The 23,022-nt window shown below is 35.6% G+C and overlaps 1 long non-coding RNA gene across 1 annotated transcript; it reads right to left on the reverse strand.

The window, feature by feature from the left end:
* Positions 1–7,459: 7,459 nt before the first annotated feature.
* Positions 7,460–8,187, reverse strand: LOC116164339. The gene is made up of 2 exons (XR_004143872.1): positions 8,051–8,187; positions 7,460–7,836 (listed from the first exon to the last, which is right to left on the reverse strand). It is a non-coding gene; the product is annotated as an uncharacterized LOC116164339 (long non-coding RNA).
* Between the last annotated feature and the right edge of the window lie 14,835 nt (positions 8,188–23,022).

Raw genomic sequence — 23,022 nt, forward strand, 5'->3', positions numbered from 1 at the left:
ACATGAATACATCTTATATTTATATATTCTAATTGCACAGTCAACGAAATCTAATCTTTACATGAGTACATAAAAAATTTGTACAACGATATATTTCTCGAAATCTTCACTGTTCATATTTGGGTAAGTCGTTTCATAATTCGTTAACTTTATGGAAAAAAATAAGGTGATAACACGTATCCAGAATTGCGTACATACAGTAAGTTAATTATTATCACCTGCCGCAAGAAACATTTCGCGAATATGCATCATAGGAAAATCTAATTACCTACAAGTACAAGGGTTAAAAATTGTAGGAGGTGTAATGAAATTTAAAATGGAATGAAATGAGGGTTGGGAAGGTGGAGAAGATTGAGGGATTGATTGATTTCGTAGATCGTTCTTCTATATCATTGTAATGTTAATTGAATCTACGTACCTTGCTACACAGTACCGAATTATGTCACTTGGCTTGCGAAGAGGGTTTGATGATCCCGCGGCTTGCGAAAACGTGCCATGAACCTATAATTAAGAACTACACCTTTTCCACTTTTATTCGAGAAGTTGTAAATTGTATTTGAGAATTGTTACTTGTATTTGAGAAAACGTCAAAGTAGATGAGAATAGTCAGTTGGATTTGAGAAAACACCAAATGTATTTGAGAATAGTCAATTGTATTTGAGAAAGTATCTTTTAATTTTATTGTATTTTAGAATGTAATATTATTCCTAATGAATTATAATTAAGAATCAAATTTTTATAATTCCGCTACTGTATGTAGTCCCGCAACAGTAGCAGCAGCAGCATCAGGCTATGTTATACATGTGATTTTGTTATTGATTCTCAAATGCTTAATTTTACCATTTCTTGAATACAATTTACTACTCTCAAATTCATTTGATGCCTTCTCAAATACAAATCATTATTCTGAACTACATTTGTTGTTTTCTCAAATACATTTTACTATTCTCAAATACAATTGATACTTTCTCAAATTAACTTGATAGTTTCTCGAATAAAAGTGGAAAAGGTGTAGTGTGAGCGATTAATGCCGAAACATATTTTCCAAAGTGTTAATGCAATTCTATCTAAAACGGCAACTTATGGACAAAGGGATTCAAGCATTCAACATTGCATTGTCCATACAAATAACTGCTCTTCTAGGACAGTGGGTTGTGCCATGGCTCTAAGGCGAAGAGATTATAGATTATAGTTATATATATTTCTCTAACTTATCTGGGAAACCTAGTTACAAAGGGATACAATGTAACCTCCCCAAGAACGTTTAATGGGGGTCCGTTCACTTAGCCCAAAAATGAACCAACTTTTTGTATGTATTGTGCCTCAATTGCGCTCAATTATGCATTTATGCTCACCGTTTGTGTCTTTTTGGTTTTCGAGATAATCGTAAAAATCAAATGGTAGCTAAGTGACCGCTTAACCCTCCCAAAAATTAAACTTTTTGATAGTTGAACGACGGTATTGTGTAGTACTTCGATTGTGCGTGCTGTTATACTCATCGTTTGTGCCTTTTTGGTTTCGGAGATAAGAGGAAAAATGAAATGGGGGCTATGTGAACGCTTAGTCCCCCAAAAATTAAACTTGTTTATAGTTCAACGAAGGTATTGCCTGGTACCTACTTCGATTGTGCTTAATTGGGCTTTTATGTTCACGGCTTGCGGCTTTTTCGTTTCGGTGATATTTGTAAAATTCAAATTTCAACTTTTGCTTATCTTATACAGTACAGAATTTACTAGTACATATTTAGCTTTTGCGTTGATACTCACGATTCGTGCCATTTTCTTCCCTGATATATTTCTGAATACTTGCGGGGCTAACTTTATGTGCTTCTTTCTAATGATGATAGAAACGGTAACATATATAGGGTGCTACGTTACCGCAAAAAAACGTGAGCTAGAACGTGAGTATTAGAGGACCAAAACAATCATTAAAAAAAAACTGAGGATGGACAACGTTTCGTCTGTGTGGCAACACATAGAAGATCCTCATTATTCATTATTTGTTGTTAAGATCATCATAATTTGTTGCTAAGCGAGTTGCCAAGTAAATAATGTAATGTCAGAATAATAAAAATAAAATACAACGATCAATAGTACAATAACGGGGGTTCCAGAACTGACGTTTCCAGGAAAAAATTCCCGAAGTTTTTTTCTCAACGGTTTTATATGTATTTTGAACCGCTGAATCCGAAAATGCAAAAATGCCGCAAATAATTTGCAGTTTTTTGCGGCTGCCGCAGTTAGCTCACCTCTGGCGTGTTAGCAAAGTGCAAAATTCGGATTCAGCGGTTCAAAATACATATAAAACCGTTGAGAAAAAAACTTCGGATGTGGTTTTTACGGGTAGTAAAATCCATTCTCAACAGTCCTGGAGCTACCTTTGAAAAAATGCTTATCTACAAAGAAAATTATTAGAATTGCTCAATTTTTTTATCCAGATTCATTTTGAGGGGAGAAAATAGAATCTCAAATCAGTCCTAAGTCTTAGAACATATGCGTCGTGGAGTTACTACAAATGTTTCATAGATCTCATAGGAACGGCATGAATAAAAATTAGACAATTTTCAATATTTTCAAAGAGTAGGTAGGTATAATTTAAACAAGTTAGTCATTATGCAAACATAAATGACGAGAGCGTATTTTCCCCCTAATAATATTAATGCTAGGACCTGGAAAAAATACCGGTAGGCACGAGATCCTTACCCCATTCTCTTTCAAATGAGCTGCATATCGTCGAAGTCTATACAGTTTAATTAAAAATAGTGGAGCGTATACAAATACATACAAATTTTGAAATGGGCATTAGTTTTACTTTTATTCGAAGTGTCCACATATGGGACTTTTTATAAATGCTTTCCTAAATAGCATTGTGCATTGTCTACATTAGAAATTTCATAAACAGTAATTTTGAAACCGGTATTAGTTAACCAAAAAATATCGGTACGCAAGGAAAGTTGGACCAAGCTCTTTCAAATGAGCCCTATATTGCCCAAATCGATTCAGTGGTGTAGAAGGAATGCGTGTGACGGACGAACGGACGGACACACGGACGACAAAGTGCAACCAATAGCGATTTTTCACTTTGAGGAAAATACGCTAAAAATAAAGAAATATACACTATGCAACTATAAAATATAACCAGCTTTAAATAAGCCGTAAATAAAATTTATGGGTTACTGCCAACTGTCTGAGGACGGCAGTATACATACATCTTTTATGCATGTACGATCACCAACTAAAGTAATGATAATCAGAAGTTTACTGCCAGTTACGTAACCAACCCTACACTATCTAAAATGGCAACGTTGAAGTGTAACTTTTCCGGCGGGAATTCGTGTGGGATGGGCCGCACGGCGTCGCGCATTGTCGTCTTATAACATTTTTTGCGCAATCGGACATGTCTGGATATTTGCCATGTGTGTTTCCATGACAGTACGTGAAATTTACCAGTTGCTATAATTACTACGACGTGTATCTTATAGTATTTTTTATTATATCTGCAGTATAATTTAAAAATAGGAAATACAATGGAATCATATTGACGTTATACTCGAATACATGTCTAATTAAGTGGGCTGGGTTTTCGTAATTTTACGATTGCTATTCTTTTTTTCTAAATAATCTAACAAAATGGGTTTAAAGTCTCCTGTGACTGTGACATGTATTCGCCAAAATGTTTAGACATTTTCTTCCTATCCAATTCCTTTGTTGGTAAAGATATTATTTCTTCTACTCCCATCTCTAAAATGTCACATTTTGCACTGACATATAGTGCGCGAAGCGTCATTTTAAATACGACTACTCATTAGATACAGATTGGTGCCCGTTCGGGTGTTTTCGGCCATTATAACACGCCTGAAGTTTCATCTCGAGTTTCATTAAACAAGGCTTAAATTTTGGTGACTAAATCAAGTTAGTAGTTTGACGTTTGTCATGTTGACATTCATCGTATGGTGAATTCATGTTGTTCAAAAATGGACACAGAATGATAATGGAAGGAAAAATGTTATTTGCTATTTCTATTGCTTCTGAACCCTGTTCTGAACTAACGCAAAGAGCAACGGAATTCTCGTAATAGTATGTAACGCGTTTTATAATCATCTCTAGACACTCGGTATTAAACACTCGCGTAAACTCGTGTCGTTTATAAAACTTAATACATAATATTAATAGGTATACTATTAAGTCGAAAAAATCATTTTTCATTGTTAAGTCTCATGACTGTTGACAGTTCATTTATTTAGGGGTTAATAAAGATTTGTTATTTCTCGCTTTATTTGTTATACGAGTACATTAACGAAACATGAGAATATATCTGTAAAAAGTTTCAGTTCTCTGCATGTCGCAGTGGCATGCTACGGCAGTACGGGCTGCTTGATTTCTTCGCATAAAGATGCGAAGAACTGTTGAGGGTTATTTGTCTACCACCACGCAGTATTTCTAAGTGTTGCTATATGGTTGTTGCCACTCCATTCGGTTATTATCCAGTACACACTTATGAAAAAGTAATCTATATTTACTGCGGTCAGGTAGGGCTGTACGGCAGCCGGTTTTTTTTACGTTATACAGGGTATCCCGTGACTCGATGGACATGGCTTGACACCATATTCTTACTCAATTTGAAATCGAAATTTCCTTATACACTTTGTCTTGTCCAAAAGAAGTTATGGGCAATATTAAATTTAACAATAAATCAATCTAGTGGGCCATGTAATTGTTTATTTTTTGACGTAATTGTTTTCAGATCAAGAATATGCAGATATTGACTTTAGTTACGGATACTGTGACGGAAATCCAAGAGCGGCAGTGAGGGTTATCCTGATCGATCATTACCTAATAGGCCATATCAATTTAAGATTACGACGACAAAAAATAATAACAATATGATACAACAATTACATAGCCTACTAGATTGTTTTATTGTTAAATTTAATATTGCCCATGGCTATTGAGTTTTGGACAAAGTGTATAAGGACATTTGGACTTAAAATTGAACCAAGGAATATGGTGTTTTATAATAATAATAATAATAGAGTTTATTGTCCTACAGACTTTTCAATCCAATTATAGGACAAAGATAACATTATAATAGGTAGTGTACATAAATGTTAAATAAATCTAATTAAAAAAATAATATAATAAGAAAATTCACCTATATAAAAGAATTATTACCTGCATTATTAAGACAGAAAGAGAGAAAAAAAAAAATAAGAAAAAAAAAAGTAACTAAGATAAGTTAATTCGATATAAAGTTATAAAGATGCAAAAACAGAAAGAAAACACGAATTAAATTAAACTATTCATCCCTTATATAACTAAGAATACATTTCAATCTACAAAAATGTATGTCACAGTCTACACATCTTAAATTAAAGTTGTTGCACATAACATGAATAGGTGCACGCTGCAAGATGTTACTGTGCGACATATCGTTATAAAATGTGTGATGTTTTCTAGTCCGGTGCGAAGGTACATGGAAGTTAACTGATGATAATAAATATGAGCAATTTACATTATTGTGTAAGAGTTTGTAAAGAAAAGCAACACTATTTTTACATCTTCTTATTTCAAGCGACTCTACATTAAAACGATTGAGCAAATTGTTATGGTCGGTTCCTCTAACAGGGTATACTCCATCTAACTTAAAAGCCATATATTTAAGCGTCCTCCTTTGTATCGACTCTAATTTTGTGATCTGATAATGATATGTTGGGTACCATATTAAGGAGCAATATTCCAGTTTACTGCGTATGAGATGAAAAAATAATTTTCGAATTGGTGTTAAGCTATGTCCATCGAGTCACGGGACTATATAATGTTATATACGTGGTAGCACAAAAAAAAATTTTTAATCGGTGGTGGTAATGTTCACATGGATGATCAACAAAGAACACTACTATTAGAGGAATGTGAAATTCATCACATATTCTGATTTTGATATATATAGTATTGGAGATATATTTTCGAGACATTACTAATTCTTCCGAAAAGTGTTTTATTCTCGGTTTTATTATTTTATGATGAATAGTACACTTTCTTAATGTGACCATATTTACATTATTCCTAAACAAAGTACGTATTCATCTACAATAAATATTAATTTAAGGCAAATCCACACTGTATTGTGTATGTATAATTTCTTGGTTACAAGAAAATAAAGAGCTTATTTAGACTAAAAAAATTATCAAAGTCCTCGTGTGAGATCGAAGGGACTTCAGCGCATTTTTGTGTGGCAGATCAGTATTCTATTAGCCACTTTTGACTCCACCATCAGTAAGATCGTGTCGGAGGCTACCACATTCCCTTCGACGGTACCCACTTCCGACGTCCCGTTCCCCCGCAATTCGCGTTTGAAGATTTGACTCCACCATCACTAAGATCGTGTCAGGGGCTACCACATTCCTTTTGACGGTACCCACTTCTGACGCCCCGTTCACCCCAAATTCGCGTTTGAAGTTTTCACACCACCATCAGTTTGATCTTGTCGGAGGCTACCACATTTCCTTTTTCGGTGCATACTTATTACACCCACATTTTGGTGGATTTCGCTAAAAACCTTCCACAAGATAGTACTTAATTTTTGGGGGGCACTTCTCATTGCTCGAGCTTCTATTGGCGACACGGGAAAGAGAGACAGCGATTCGAGATTTACGAAACGTTAAACCGCGTGACAAATTTAGGTAAAAGGTGTCCGAAGTTGACTACCTCTCGAAGACGCGCGCGCGCGCCTTGCAAAAGGTCGTTAATTTCACCCCTAGGACAAAAAACAAAATTCCGCAGGAGTTGTGCGCGTTTACAACATCTTTCCGACGACACCAATTTGAAAAGAATCGGACCAAAACTGTAGTAGAAGATAGGAAAAAACTGAAAAACCTTCACGTTAGTATACTACGCTCGAGGATGACGCCCAGATGTCGCCAAACCCCACATCATGTAGCCCTGTCCCTAAGGTTGACAAATTACACGGCCTTGTAGATACATGTACACCCGTTGCTTTTCTACAAGAGTTTTTCTACGCGCCCACATTTGCTGCCAGCCAGCTAGCCGTCCAGCCAGCCCGCCAAAATGAGATTAAAAGCTACTTTTTACAAATAAATTTGCAAAAATGCGCTAACAAACGATATTTTGCACTTAAAATTTGCTTAATTGTTGGCTAGTAAAAATCATTCCAGTGAATATATATTTTATTATTATAACTACAAGTTTGGCAACTTTACTTAAACAAATAATTAATTGTTCTTAAATAGATATTTGTTAGGCAGTTATCCAAAAATACCATTTGTTTGAGACATTCGATTTTTGTTTACCCGTTTCTCAATGTGTGCGAATTTTCACACGATTTATTCCTTACGTAAAAGCTGTTTTTCACTCTATCGAATTTTTTTTCTTCCTATTCAAAGAAATTACTTTCTATGGGCGAGTAAGGTTGCTGCGTCTAATAAATAAAATGGAATAAAACATAAGAATGCAGGATATTTTTTTGTAATTTTTAATATGTACAGAGTTATATTCACAATGAAAGTTGGGCGTTATTCAACTGCTTAAATAAAAACGAACTGATTAAATTTTAAAATTTATCCAAGTAGCCAGTCAAGAACGCTTCCTACTACACATAGTAAATTACTAACGAGTGATGAGAGACCATTCACAACTCCTCGAAGAGCTTCGCAAGCTTGGGTCCCAGTACGTTCTAAAATCTTTGCTAATTCTGTAATCATGTACTGATAGATCTGTTTTTTGTGCTCTGCGCTTAAGACACATTTTGTAGTATCCAGTTTCAGTCGAAAACGATTAATTGTACAATTATTCACACCATCGATAACGGCCTTGGAGCATGCTGAAAGTTGTTACATAAAAATAAAGATATCCATATTCATTATAATCTAGTTTTCTATATTCTCCGCAGGAGTAATTAACAAAAAATATTTACTGACCGGTACATAAATATGAATGCCGATATAAGTACGAGTAATTAGCTCGTTATATTTTGTGCATATCAAAAATTAAAACCGCGGTGTAAGAATAAGTCGTGATTAAAACAAATACCGTACCTTGACCATTTACTGTAGGAAATGCCACAAAACATAGGAAAAGCAACCCAATGGCGAACGCGGTCGCGTACATGATGCTTAATGGTATGGTACAAAAAGTGAAAACTTCTCTTATATGGTGTACGCGTATCATGTACATAACCGAAACCTAATCTTCATGTGCACACATAAGAAGGTGTACAAACATATTTTTCTTCTCAAAATGTTGCGATATCTATTCTGTGTAACGAAACTTTCATAATTAAAGATATAAGGTATAATATATGCAAATTTATTCTGGAAGATAAAGTAACACATCACGAATATATTACAATTTACTCAATTTCTTCCCTTTAAAGCAGGATCTCTTGCGTGTACTATTTATACTGCGTTGTTGCGTTCGCACCTTCAGATGGTGTATGGGGTCTTATGGTAGTAAATGCCTCCCTTACTAAGTTGCGTCATTCTCCTATAACGCTATCCTTGTTCCTCACCGCAATGATGCCAAACTAACATATGAACATAGACATAATGAGAATAAGTAGATTGGGCGACGACCTGTGCGAAGTGTGAAACGGCCATGGCTGCCATTTTGACGCTCGCCATAGAATAGATTATAGTATAGAATACGTATATTTTAGTTAGGAGTTTTGTTTTCCATCCAAAGTGCTTGAAATGAAGCTTTAACTGTATAAACTAGGTATCGCCATTAACTGGTGTTGCAAAACAATACATCCCCAAGATACGCGAATTATAACGTTTATAAAATAAAGGATGAAATTTCTCACCAACCGATTTATTATACAATACCCTGCGGTTAACCCATTTTTATATACTTATATCTTTGTTTTCCTGTTTAATAATTCCATCCCTCGAAGTGACATGTTGTTGCCCAGAGAAAAAAATTAAACGCAAAACAGTTTTGGGAATTTCGTGGGCGTATTCCAAGCGATTATTTTGGATCCTGTTCCATTGGATTTGGCTGTCGCAAAGAGAATCGACAATTATGGTTATTAGCAGTCCACTCATTTCTATAAAGCTGATATTCTGCCATTTTAGGTTTGCGCATGCGCAGTTCCAACTTTCTTATTTAGAAAAGCATTGAAATGAAATTCTTCTCATAAACTGAAATTGAAGTAGCACGTCAACAATGGGTTGCCCATGCGTGCAACGCTATCTTTCATATTTGTGGGCGGATTTTTACGATTTTAACAGAAGTTGCATCTTACAAATGGGAAATGAATGCAAGTGGAAATGCGCTTTATGTAAATCGTTTACGATTACTTTTTAACTTGTTTATTTTTGTGGAAATGCGCTAAAAATGAAGTGGTTAGTTATATAAGTATTTCCAAGACCATTCGATATGCAAGATTAACTAACCCACATTCCTGATTGCAATTTCTTGTTAGTACTCGGGTCTCTTCCTCGGGGCGTTAAGACCCGTTAAGTCTCTCATATAATCTTTTAAAGTTTACGTAATTATAACTATATTACTAACCGTGCATCTTTTTCGCGCGTGAATAATAATGTGTGTAATGTTGGAAAAAAATAAGGATTTTCAAACAAGAACTAGGAAAATGGTATACATGTAAGTACAGAACCTTTATTGCTTTGCTTTCCTCTTTGTAAAATGAGAAATAGGCACATAATTGGTCATTTGCAACACTACCTTTGGTTTTGCAATATAATCTTCTTATTTTATTTATTGAACGCTTTTGTTTTTGATTTGATCGCGCTCATCTCATCTATGTACCATAAAAACAAGGCCACGTCTTAGTTACTGCATTAAGACCACGGCCTTGGTCTATAAACAAGGTCATTTCTAAGATTTGCAACCAGGAACTCACATTTTCGTCGGAGAAACAACAAAGCCATGACTTTGGGTCAAAGTCTAAGACCATGACATTGGACCAAAACTCAAGGACATGACCTCATTCCACAATCCAAGCATTAAACGAAGTTCCAAGGTCGTAACCTTGGAAAAACTAAATACCATGACCTTGTGCCGCCACCGGAGAAATCCTAAGGCCATGGCCTTGTGGCGTCGCATGAACTCAAGAAAACCCAATGTCACAAAAGCGGTAGAGTGGGGTGTCTCCATTCTACTTTTCAGTTTCAGTGTGTAGGTACTCTCCGATTTCATTTACAGGGTACCCAGAAGGCCAAACTAGCAAACATGAGGTATCGGTGTAGAAAATTTGAACGATTGTTTTTGTTAGAAAAATGGCAAAACCTTTTTTAAACAAAGGTACAGAAAAGATACTTCACGGATGTTTAAAAAAGAATAATTCGCCTTGGATGTTTGACTTTATAAACGAATTATCCCTTGTAGTAAGGAGAGTAGAATGCTAGATTTTGATCAATTCTTTGGTTTTACAAACTGAAAATCTGTATCTGACAAATAACCCAAGTCTTGAACTGAGATCGGATATACTCAATTATCAATAGCGAACTAAGTACCATAAGGCTTATCAACGAATATCAGAAAGCTCTTAAATTTAAAAAAAAGCAAATTTATATTTAATGCTAATACACTTAACGGAGGTTACTTTGAAAAGGCAAGGAGCGTAAAAATTTTGATGGAACGCATTACCAAGAGCTTACTTAATGGAACTCCATTAATAAATTACCTATGAAGTAACCTATATTTAAATGAGATTAAATTAAATTTAGTTTTTCATCTCGGCTTCCAACAAGACGATTAATTTTTCCTTATTCGGAATCGAATGCAATTTGCTTTTCCACTAAAATGAGCCTGAAAACCAAAGCGTAATTGCTCCCTTAGTTACTACAACCATTAATAAACACAATATACTACTACTACGTTACTAATAGTTATAAATGTATCGAGGAAGTTCATAATATCCCGAGGCGATAGCCGAGGAATATTATCCTTCCAAGAAGGTTCACCAGAAAGTACATTCCGTGTTGCTTAATGCTTATTACATTTTTTGTGCTTCCGCTTACGGTTGTTAATTGTTATGTATGTATGTAATGCATATTTCATTTTTATAATCCGAAGGCCGTGCTAGTTTCCAAAGTTACGAAATAGTTATTTGTGCAACCAGTTGGGAAAAGCACGATTTTTCGTAACGAGCTGATTTCTGCGGAACGAGCGAAGCGAGTTCCGCAAAAGAAAGCGAGTTACGAATAATAGTGTTTCCCAACGTGTTTCACACAATATTTTTTCTAATTTTGAATATGATCCTTTTTAAATGAAGTTAAACATGTCCATCCAATAATTATTTCTAAATCATCAAGTGAGTGTGTTTGTGTTTGACACTTCGTTACTATGGAAGCAATTTATGTTTAGTGTCAAGTTTCACAATTGCCATTCTCGAAAAAGTGAACTAACCTTTCTTCACGTAGAAAATGTAATATTTCAGGAGCAGTTCGTTCAAGTGACCATTCCCAACGCAAAGACAAAAGTATTTCGAGAATTTGCTATAACCACTGGTGCTTTTGATGGTATAAATTGCATTGAAATGATAAAGAAGTACGTGCTGCTAAGACCTTCAAATGTAAAGCATGACAGATTTTTCGTGAAATATTCAAATGGGAAATGTGGAGTTCAACCTGTGGGTATGAATACTTTCGGAAATTTGCCGAAAATGATAGCCCAGTTTTTAAAGTTGCCAAATCCCTGTTTGTACACCGGTCATTGCTTTCGGCGGTCATCGACCACTCTCCTTGCTGATTCTGGGGCCGATTTGTTGAGAATAAAGCAACATGGGGGGTGGAAGTCGAATACAGTCGCTGAAGGCTATAATGTGGAGAATTCCATAATTAATAAACAGAAGATTGCAACTAACATTCTTGGAGAGACTTCGATAGAAAAGACGCAAATTAATGGTACCCAGAAAACTACGGTGTCAGATGGAGTCAATATTGCCCATTGTTCCAATTGTGTTATTAATATTTATAATTCGTTTTTCGGAATACAAGTAGTTTAGTTTAAATGACACGTTACCGTAAGCATTTGAGACGGAATTTACGTTAAATTTAAGTTTTGTTTACTGTAAGAAAACTGAAATCAAATTTATATCACAAATTTTATTCTTGTATTTTTTGCAACTAATGCTGAAATTTACTTTTCATCACCAGTTGCGAAATATTTTACTTTTCACAACTGGTTATGAAAAGTAAAGGTAAGTTCATAGCTCTCCGTTCATACGTTTTCGTTTGTCCGTTAGCCAATCAGAAGATAGCAAATTTTTAAATCGTACGTCGTCCGTTTACGACGGAAAAGTTGGTTGAAGTTAAACATTTACGTTTCCGTTGGTCCGTTTTTAACAAGAGTGAGGTTATGTTTAGTACGTTAACAGTGTTCGCCTATTCGTTCTTCACGGTAATAATCAGATAGCAACGTGTTCATACTTTCGTACCATTTTTACATACTGAAAATCACGGAGGGTACAGTACAAAATAAAATTTAGGTTATGGTTATACGTTGCAAATGTACAATGTGGACGGATTGCTATGAACCTTAACAAAATGTATTATCCGTTTGACGGACCAACGCAACGGATGAACGGACAGCTATGAACCACCTTAAGGCATTTGACAACGTCAACGAGTTTTAAAAAAGTGTCACTTTAAATGTCAAAATTAGAAAAAATAAATGCATCCTTGCAATGAACGCACTTTATTAACGTGCGAAATTAAATTTGCTTATGTACCGAGAAAATGGATGCAGATGAAGTACAAAAATCTCCATCCATCTTTTTGTAAGTACTTTATGCTGATATATCCAAATTGCCAAAGCTCACCTTAAAATATCTCATGATAACCGTTTCTGCTTTGACGTTAAACATTTTCAGGTATTGTATGTAGTAATGATTATGAGAATTGCGAGAGTCCAAACCTCAAATGTGACATGATAAGCATTATTTTCCTCGGAATGTAAGTAATAGTACATTATATACCTACCAAGGTAGAGAAGTCTAGTATTATTGCCTGAGCACCAACATTACATCCCGAGGCGCTTTATTAGTAGCCGCTTTGAACAACTACCGAGCTAATGCGCTATTTTAGATATGCCACTAATTACGAACCAGAAAAATCCGATGCAACTGAATACCAAACGATCCTCGAGACTTTTTTTAGGCTATAACCTTTGACTCGATAGTCTACGTAGCTGAAAAACAATAACGACCCATTTTATATCCTTAAGAACAAGCGTACCAATTTTCAAAACGATCGAGCGTTTCAAAAGAAAGTTATCGTGCACACTGACAGACAGACGTACAGACAACAGCAATACAAAATTATAAACGATCTCGAGAATCGTTAATAATGGACAGTACACCATTATGTTAAATATGTAGGTATAGTACACATTCTTAGGTAATAAAATTTTACCTAGGGACCGTGGGTCTTTTCCGGTAATTCATGACATTATCCTACCCTGAACACAATTTCTCCGAACAACATTTCCTTTTCCATTCCGTTAATGTTATTTCCAAATATATGTTCAATAACAGCTTGGTGATAAACAGCAACCTTGTCGTAGCCTTTGGTGATAGGTGTAAATAGGATGCAATAGATGTTTGCCTTCTTTTATGTATGCCATATTATTTGTATATTGCTCTCTGATAACTTCTACCAGATGTTCTCTTAGCCAAATTCTGCTCCCTGCTTCCCAAATTTTCTAGTGTGGAATTGAGTCATATGCCAGTTCGATGAATTCCATACGGATTTCCTCCCCCTTATTACTCTTCTTTGCTATTAATTGTTGTAGTATGAAAAGGTCATCGATGCGTGACCTCACGGCGATCAAGCCGGTCTGGTCCTACGTACGTTTTCTCTAATTTTATGGATAGTTGTCTTCCCATAGAAACTACCTAGGCTGCTAATCATATTAATTTCTTCGTAACAGTTGGGGTCTCTTTCATTTTCTTTTTTAAATATGAATGTTATATAGGCTTTCTTCCATTCTTCCGGCGTTTTTTTATGATACTCAAGCATGTATCGAAGAATTTACCAATCTGTCTATAATTTTCTTCCCTCCACATTTAATAAGCTCTGTAGGTATACCATTTTCTGTTATTTCCATATTATCTTCCGAGTCCTTATTATGTTCTGTTTCTGGTAGAGAATCTATTTGTCTGAATTGATCTCTATTCTCTGTTAGTATTCGACTGTTCACCCAACAGATGCAGTTAAGCTCCTCCAAAAAATTCCTGGCAAATTTAAATGAACATTTTTAATTGACCGAATTTTCGAAACCTCTAATACACACAACCATTGGTTCCAATTGTAATTGCCGTATATGAATTGATATCCGCAACGTCAAATCTGTCATTGCGTTTTGTATTTACGTTGCTGTAATTTGTTGTTAATTTTATTTATTCGGGCAAAATGGTCTTTTTGAACATTTTCGTTATTCAAAAGGTAGTGAGGTGATTTAGCAAACGATATCGTAATGGTAACGATTTGATCTTGAACGACACTGTCATATATGTTATATGTTATACAGAATTGAGAAAGTCGTTGTCGAACGATAACCGTTCTGTAACAGCATTGTTACGTGTTAGAGAATAGGCCTCTAAAACTTTTTCGTTGGACTGGATATGACCATGAATGTGCTTGATGATTAGCGAGATGTAAACATATACATACAAGTAGGTATTGGACAGGTTGCCTAGCATTTATAGGATCTCAATGTGAAGCTTGAAAATCAAACTTTCAATCAAAAGGTTTATCAAAGATTTGCCCGTTCAAAGTTTTCAGTAGGTATAATCCACTGTAAATAGCAGAAAGACATATAAGATGACCCCAACGTCACCAATGAAACAAAACAAAATTTTTTAAGGAAAAGCGCACAAATCTTCGCAAAGCAAGCACAGAACAATTACATATGTTTTAAGGCATTCGGAGAACAAAGGGCGTTGTGTTAAGTTGCAAATTTCAATCTCCTACAGCAATTTTATTGTGCTTCAAAATAAAGGCGCCTCAAACCTTAGCATCGGCGTACCCGCGTACATATCAGAGCAAAATAAATACAAAACTATGATACCAGTGATGTGTCGATAGAAAAGGCGCACAAAACTTGCGGATTGGTGCACAAATCGCCACAAAATAGGCACAACATTATGACATAGATTTCAAGTTTAAATGCCACAATAGATCAACTATATGATCCTTGGGTTCCAATCCTTCTGGTAGGCGACTTCAACGTAAATTTTGGGATAATCAGCGAAAAGTACAGGTCACTCAATGACCTATTGGTCTCGTTTAATTTACACGAAATAGTACACACATACACCCGAGTAAGTAAGCACTCCAGTACGATATTGGATAACGTATGTACTAATGCATTCATTACATTAGAAAGTAATGTTCAGGACACTTACCTCTCTGATCACCGACTTATAAGAATTTCATGTAACTTACAACAGTCTTCGCCCTCAAGAGTCAACATCATCTCAAAAGGATTGTTTTCGAAAAGTAACATGGAACGTTTTATCTCATATTTGGAAAATGAAACGTGGAACGATATCTACTCCACGGATGACATAAATGAAAAGTTCTCAGTCTTCCTTTCCACATTTCAATTTTACGTCAATATATGTTTTCCTGTAAAAAATTATCGACACTCCGAAACTAAACCCTGGTGCACAGAAGCAACTCGTGGCTCTAGTACTAAGCTCAATGACATGTATGTCTTACAAAGAAAATACCCCGAACTAAGAGATAAATACATATCTATGAAGGAAGCACACCAAAACTTGATAAACAATGCTAAAAGAAATCATTACAGCTCAATCATACAGAACGCGCAAAACAAGAGCAAAGAAACCTGGAAGGTTTTGAACTCGATTACTAACAAAAACAACCAAATTCCAAAAAACCTGGAACTAAAGGATGACCAAGGATCTGTGGTTACATCACCTGCAAAGATTGCCAATTTGTTCAATAAACACTTTCATAACATATCGTTCAAGCTTCGGGAATCTATTCCACACGCAGATTTACCTACAAACCATCTTAAGATAAATCCTAATTCCATCTATTTATTGCCATTTACGGAAGAAGAGGTTCTAAACCTATTCAAGAAGCTGAATAGCAATAGCGCACCTGGACTTGATGATATATCCCCTAACTTATTAAAACATGTGAAACTCGTAATAATCACCGAACTTACGTATTTAATTAACTGTTCTTTACGCACTGGAACATTTCCAAATTGCTTCAAGGCTGCAGTGGTAACTCCTATTTTCAAAAAAGGAGATGCTCTCAACACGGCGAATTAGCGACCGATTACACTGACGTCCTGCGTAGGAAAAGTGCTAGAATATGCGATGAAAGAGAGGATAACTTCATTTCTCTCAAAGTATGATATAATATCAAAGAGGCAACACGGTTTTCGTGAGAAGCAGTCGACCACGACCGCTACTACTGAAATATATGAGAATATTCTTCTCACTCTTGAAAGAAGACTTCGAATGGTAGGAGTTTTCTGTGACCTAAGCAAAGCCTTCGATTGTGTCGACCACAATATTCTAATACAGAAATTGGAGTTGATGGGAATAAGAGGTGTCGCGCTTAAATGGTTCACATCATATTTGTCGAAGAGAACCCAGGTAGTCCGTATTTCAACTTGGTCAAATAAATTCAAGCAGCAAGTGCGATCAGAAAGCTTACCAATTGCAATTGGTGTTCCACAAGGGGCAGTTTTATCCCCGACTTTATTTAACGTTTATATAAACGATTTGGTAACTTATTTATCTAAGTACGTTGAAGTAACCATGTATGCAGATGACATCACCATAATGGTTAGTAGCACCCGTAACTGCATAGAAAGGGACACCGATTTAGCTGTAAATCACGTCTACAAATGGCTTATTGCTAACAAGTTGTTCCTAAATAAAGATAAAACAAGATACACACTGTTTAGCATGTCCTCGGCTCAAAACAAAAATTCGGAAGTTGGAATCTCCATATCAAACTGTCCCATTCAAAATACGGAATCCTTGCAAATACTTGGAATGCTGTTCACCGAAAATTTAAAGTGGAAGACGCACATCTTGTCGCTTAACTCCAAACGTTCAAAAGCAATATTCAAAATTAGACAAATTAGAACTTTTTTAAATCCAGAAACCTTAATGTGTCTTTACTATGCTGAAATTGAATCCAGACTAAGATCTGGGGTAGCAGTGGACAGGTTCAAAGCACCCTGATTCTACAAAAACGCGCTATCCGATCCATCGCCAGAGTTTCACTGACAACTAGCTGTAGACCGCCATTCATTCAAATGAATATACTAACCGTCATATCTTTATACAGGGTGACAATTTGAAAACTTACCACCCCCCATATCTTATTAAATAAACGAGATATTTAAAAAAATCAAAATCCGTTTCGGTAATTCGGAGGGGGAATCACAATGACATAGTTGGCGACGCACCCCCTCCAACCCCCTGCGCCCCAGCCACCCCAACTTTTAAATCTTAAATAGTGACCCCCCATGTGTGATACGTCGTTGGAAAGCTCTGAAAAAATGCTTTCCAACCATACCAAATAGCATTACATTTAGGTTAGTAATTATCGTGCAAATCAAAAAATAAACTAATATGATACATTTGAAATCTGTCGTATTTAAAACGTAACCGGCGAACATAGACGAACTAGAGAATAATTCAAGAATGTCGAAATATTGCAAAACCAACATTGGAAAGGTTCGACAAGAGTTTGAGAATAGATTATAACTGGCGATCAAAAATGAGTTGCTGTCGAGTCGGCTTTGGAAGTTCAAGTTAAATACGATTTTCCATGTTTATTTTTTGATTTGCACGAGAATTACTAACCTAAATGTAATGCTATTTGGTATGGTTGGAAAGCATTTTTTCAGAGCTTTCCAACGACGTATCACACATGGGGGGTCACTATTTCAGATTTAAAAGTTGGGGTGGCTGGGGCACAGGGGGTTGGAGGGGGTGCGTCGCCAAGTATGTCATTGTGGTTCCCCCTCCGAATTACCGAAACGGATTTTGATTTTTTTAAATATCTCGTTTATTTACTAAGATATGGGGGGTGGTAAGTTTTCAAATTGTCATCCTGTATATTCTTGAAGCCGCAAGTTATGTACACAAGTTTAAATTTAAGTTGATCGACAAATACAACACAGTACACTCACACAACACAAGTTCCAATCACATCAAAATTCCACATCATAGATTAAACGTCACAGCCAACAGTCCTCTCTGCATGCCTATCAAAATATACAATCATCTTCCGAATACACAGAAACACCTACCCTATCATCTCTTTAAAAAAGCATTAAGAAAATATCTCGTTGATAAACCATACTATAACATACACGAATTTTTCATAGAGAATCTGAGTTGAGTTTATATTTAATGTCTAGAAGTTATATTTGTGTTACTGGGCCGTATGAATAAAAATAAGCAAATGCTTATACTTGCAAAATTCAAAGTAAATACTCGTAAGTGTCCCTTTATACTGGTTTGTTTAGCAGCGCTGCACTGCGTCCTGTCCTTCTGCTTAGCAGCGCTGCTAAGTCGCCTAGTGCGAAGGAGCACTTACGAGTATTTACTTTGAATTTTTCAAGTATAAGCATTTGCTTACTTTTATTCATACGGGCCACTGTTTAAGACATGATGTACTTTTTTTAAAGACGAATGTGTGTAATTTATTAGAATTACTTTTACACAATTAAAAAAAAAAAAAAGTAGTTTCGATTGTGAAGGGTGCTCCATTAAGTTGGCACTCCCATTAGAAATTTTCAATTTACGCCAAAGGAAAGGCGCATAAAATCTTAGTATTAGGGCACAAATCTGCACAGAACCAGCACAAAATTATAGTATTAGTGTCATGTGGGTAGGAGGATGCTGGTGTTATAGTGTTAAGTTGGATACTTGGACGCGTGCTATGACCGCGTCATATTAAGCAATTTGCAAGAGCTCTGCCCCCCCCCTCTGTCTAAGGCATTGGGCGGACCCCCAATGCAAAATTTTAATTTTTTCCGAAACGAAAAGCGCACACAATTTGGAAATGGCCGCACAAATCAGCAAATTTTGAGATGTTTTGATAAATCCGATCTTGTTAAACAACAAATTCATTAAACAGGCTTCTGGAAAAACCTGGCAGAAAACATGTATCATAGTGTTCTTTACACTATGATTGTATAAACTATTGCAGATGGAGGTGCATTTAATTGTGATAAAATACACAAATCCTTTAGGGATATATTTAAATCTTTTCAGTTCCCCTTGAGGTTGACGAGATCTTTCAGAAACCGGTTTTCCGAAAAGTATTTATTGTTACGTTTCGAGAAACCGTGAAAATCACAAAACCTTATTATAATCTTATACTAGTCCTAATAAAAAGATACCAAGCAAGATGTGAGTAGACGTAGAAGTAGAAGTACACAATGGACCATCCTCAATTTACTGCCAGATCAGCTTTGAGAAAGTACTTTATTATCTTGGTTTTTTACAGTAAATATACGCGGTTTTTCTCGGCGGTTTTACAACATCGCACATCGTAAACTTCCAAAGTTATGTTAGTCTAAAAATGTAAAAGTGTAAGATATGGTATTATAGAGATCAATCGACATTATAACAATGTACTTGACTGAAAGGTTAGCGCAAATAGCAACAACACCTTTCAGCAAGATTGGTTTATGACGCCCTTACATAGGTATACCTCATGACATTATCTAAAATAAGCATAAAGCCTCGCTATTTTAAGCTTGTACCTACGTTCCCTGTAAAATTTGTGGCCTGTGCTATAAATTTGACACGTTCTATTTATTCTTTCACAACGTAGGTATTTGCACTTCAAATTTTCTCCTACGAGGATTCCAAGAAGAGAAAAGTAACTAGTACTTGCACGCCATCGACCGTAATTTTCAAACGGCTGCTTGAAACATGAAGCGAAGCAATTTTCCGATTTAATTTAATAGCGTGCCATTTTTCATTCAATCCCAAAGTAAATTTTCCTATTTCGTATTTCTAGAGCAACGCTCTGTTCCAAAACTTAATCTTTTGAAACAAATAAATGCTTACTTATTTGTGTAAAATATTTCCACACCGAGCAAGCAAAAGTTGTTTTTCAGTTTCGTTGCGATAAGTTTGCTTTAAAATGGTGAAATTTTAATGACGTGGTTTATTTGAAGACGTTATTTATTACAAACAAGGTTTCTTGATAATTAAAGAACGTAATGTTTGTACTTACGTAATTTGTCTCGCGTTGATACGTTGATCGATGTGGGGTAGGGTTGGAGTTTACGGGAATGCCACTAAATGCGGTGTGAAATTATAAGTAAATCCTAGAAATTTTTCTAAATACGATATTTTGGCGAATCTTCTCTAGAAAATTAAGATGGACCTACTATAACATCACAAATTCACAGCGCGAAGTGGGAAAGGGGTATAGGTACATGCACTTATAAGGTATGTGTGTAACAAAATATGATCAATTATTATTAGCGCATTTTTGAAAAAAATACGCTATTATATTCGTTATGGCTGGCTGACTGGCTGTCTCGCTGAGATCTCAGCAATTACAATTGCTAGACTTTAAATTTTTACAAAAAAATGCGTTTTCATCATGCATATGCTGATTTACAAGTTGTATTAAATTATAAATAGAATATAGACATTTTTGCAGGGATGCACTCAGCACTGGTTTGGGACAATATCGGAAAAATGTAGTTAAATATATAGCATTTTAAAATAATATTACATAGTACATAACAATTAAGAATACATCTGAGGATTATTTTTTTACATTAGTCTTTGACCTAGTTATGTAGGACAATTTGTGATTGTATATATACCTTTAATCTATTTTTAATTCAACAGAATCGATAATGAGTAGTGCCGCATCTAAGTAATTTTGTTTTTGTACTCCGTGGACTAAATCAACGTGTTTTGTCTGCCATGTAAGGGAATAAAGTGTGGGTCCTAGAAGTTGGCAACACTTTGGAATCAGGATTGATCAAACTGCTTCCTGCCTGTGTTCTTATAATCCTACTTCCTCCTACTTCTTAGTGCAAGTCAACATCAACATTTCCCAAGATATGAATTTGTGAATTTTTGTTGCTAACTTTCGTCCCAGCAACACATTGGAAGCAGGAGCCTTCTAAACCTATCCTGCCTGTGTTGCTATATGTCTACAGTATCCTGCTTCATATTTCAACCCTGTAACACCAACCCTTCCTAATTAGATATGAATTTTTGAATAACTTTCACATTGGAACAGGATCATTCGAACCCTTACGTTACTGCGTCTAGACTGTAGAGTATCCCGATGATTATTCAATTTGCATTTCATTATTTCAGTGTGCGGCAAAATTATGGTACAAATTTAATAAAAATTGACTAACTTCAAGGGAAAGTATTGTGATCGGTTCATCCTGGAAAGAATCCATTACTTTTAGTTTTAGTTTAAAATCACCCCACGAGAGGGTAAAAGAAAATATCCTAATGCGCACATAGAAACATTGAGTAACTTAAACCTTTGGTTCTAATACATGAACAAAGCTTTAACCGATAAGTTGTTCGATTGATATTAAAATAAATAATAGCTATTTGTGTATTAAGAGCGCAAAATGATATATTGTCGATTGAAAGAGAAAGTTGACGCGCGACGAAGGAGCGCGGCAATCTCTTGAAATCGACAATCAATTTGCGCTCGAATTACACACAAGATTTTTTCTACAATCGAGCAGTTCACATATTTCCAGAAATTTAAATTTTTCACACAAATCATTTTAATCTTATGCCCAAATGAAAGATGTCATTTACTCGTTGTCATTGGATACTCTGAGCAATGCATATTTGATTTATAGTTAATAATTGGGAGAGCGAGCGTTTTTTCTATTTTGTCGCTTATAAGCGACAAAGTGACATTCCTCGAAAAAGATGACGTTTGCGTTGTCAAATACGAGCGCAAATGGCTACTTTGGATATCGATTGTAGAAAAATAAAATTGCGTCCTAATCCCTCGCGTGCTTGTGCTATCTATATCCTCGAGATACAATACACAATTTAGGCACTTGGTACGATACACTACTTGTTCAGGTCAAAAAATTAAAATTTATTGTGTGCCCCAGATTAGATTTTGCTACCAGGTCACCCTCACTAAGAGCGTTCTTACAAGTATTTGGAATTTTTTGGCTCTGTGGAAAGTCCTTTCAATAAGAAGGGGAGATCTTCGATGAATGGGCAAACAGAACAAGTTCCGGAAACGAAACCTTCGCTTAGAAAGGATCTATTACATTCTAAACAACGCGACGACGTAACAAGGCTCATCCTATTCATATTGAAAGCGGAAGTGTTATTGTTCAAATTTTTTTAAGAAGTGAGTGGAGCAGTATGTGGGAATTAAAAAAAATTGACATTTATAGGTGTAATTTATAAACAAAAAATAATGTTTAACAATTTTCCTGTCATAGGAATCCGCATATAACTTAGGTTATATATCTGCAGCTTTAATTTTCCCCCGTAATTTTATAACTATACTAGTCCATTTTCATCATTCTGTACTGACATTTAGACGTTTGTACAGGCTACGGTGAATAAAGGGCTAGTCCGACAACCTGACCAGAACGCCGACTTTACTGAGCACGGTACGTACCTATCTCACGGTTTAAAATGAGAAAGCAACGGGAGGTCTAGTTGGGAGGGTAAAGTTCACGGTATAGTTGAGTGTTGTGGCTTTCATCCTATAATTTATGTATATCCTGTAAATATAATAAAAGTAGACCGTGGGTAGATCAGGTTTTATGCCAAAGTGGATACGCCCCAAATAAACAATTTTCGAACTTTTAGGTTTAAGAGTCTTCTGTACGACTGCACCCAATGTAAAATTCCATAAGAGCGCCCGCCATAAAAACTCAAGTTGTTTTCACAAAAAAAATGTTTTTTTATTATACTTGAATCACAATTTCCGTTTTAAACACTCAAATGCGTGCGAAAAAAGGCCTTTAAAACACAGGTGCTTTAAACATGCTAAGTAATGAT

This window comes from Photinus pyralis, unplaced genomic scaffold (genome assembly GCF_008802855.1).
Source record: "Photinus pyralis isolate 1611_PpyrPB1 unplaced genomic scaffold, Ppyr1.3 Ppyr1.4_LG2, whole genome shotgun sequence".
NCBI classification, from domain to species: Eukaryota; Metazoa; Arthropoda; class Insecta; order Coleoptera; family Lampyridae; genus Photinus; species Photinus pyralis.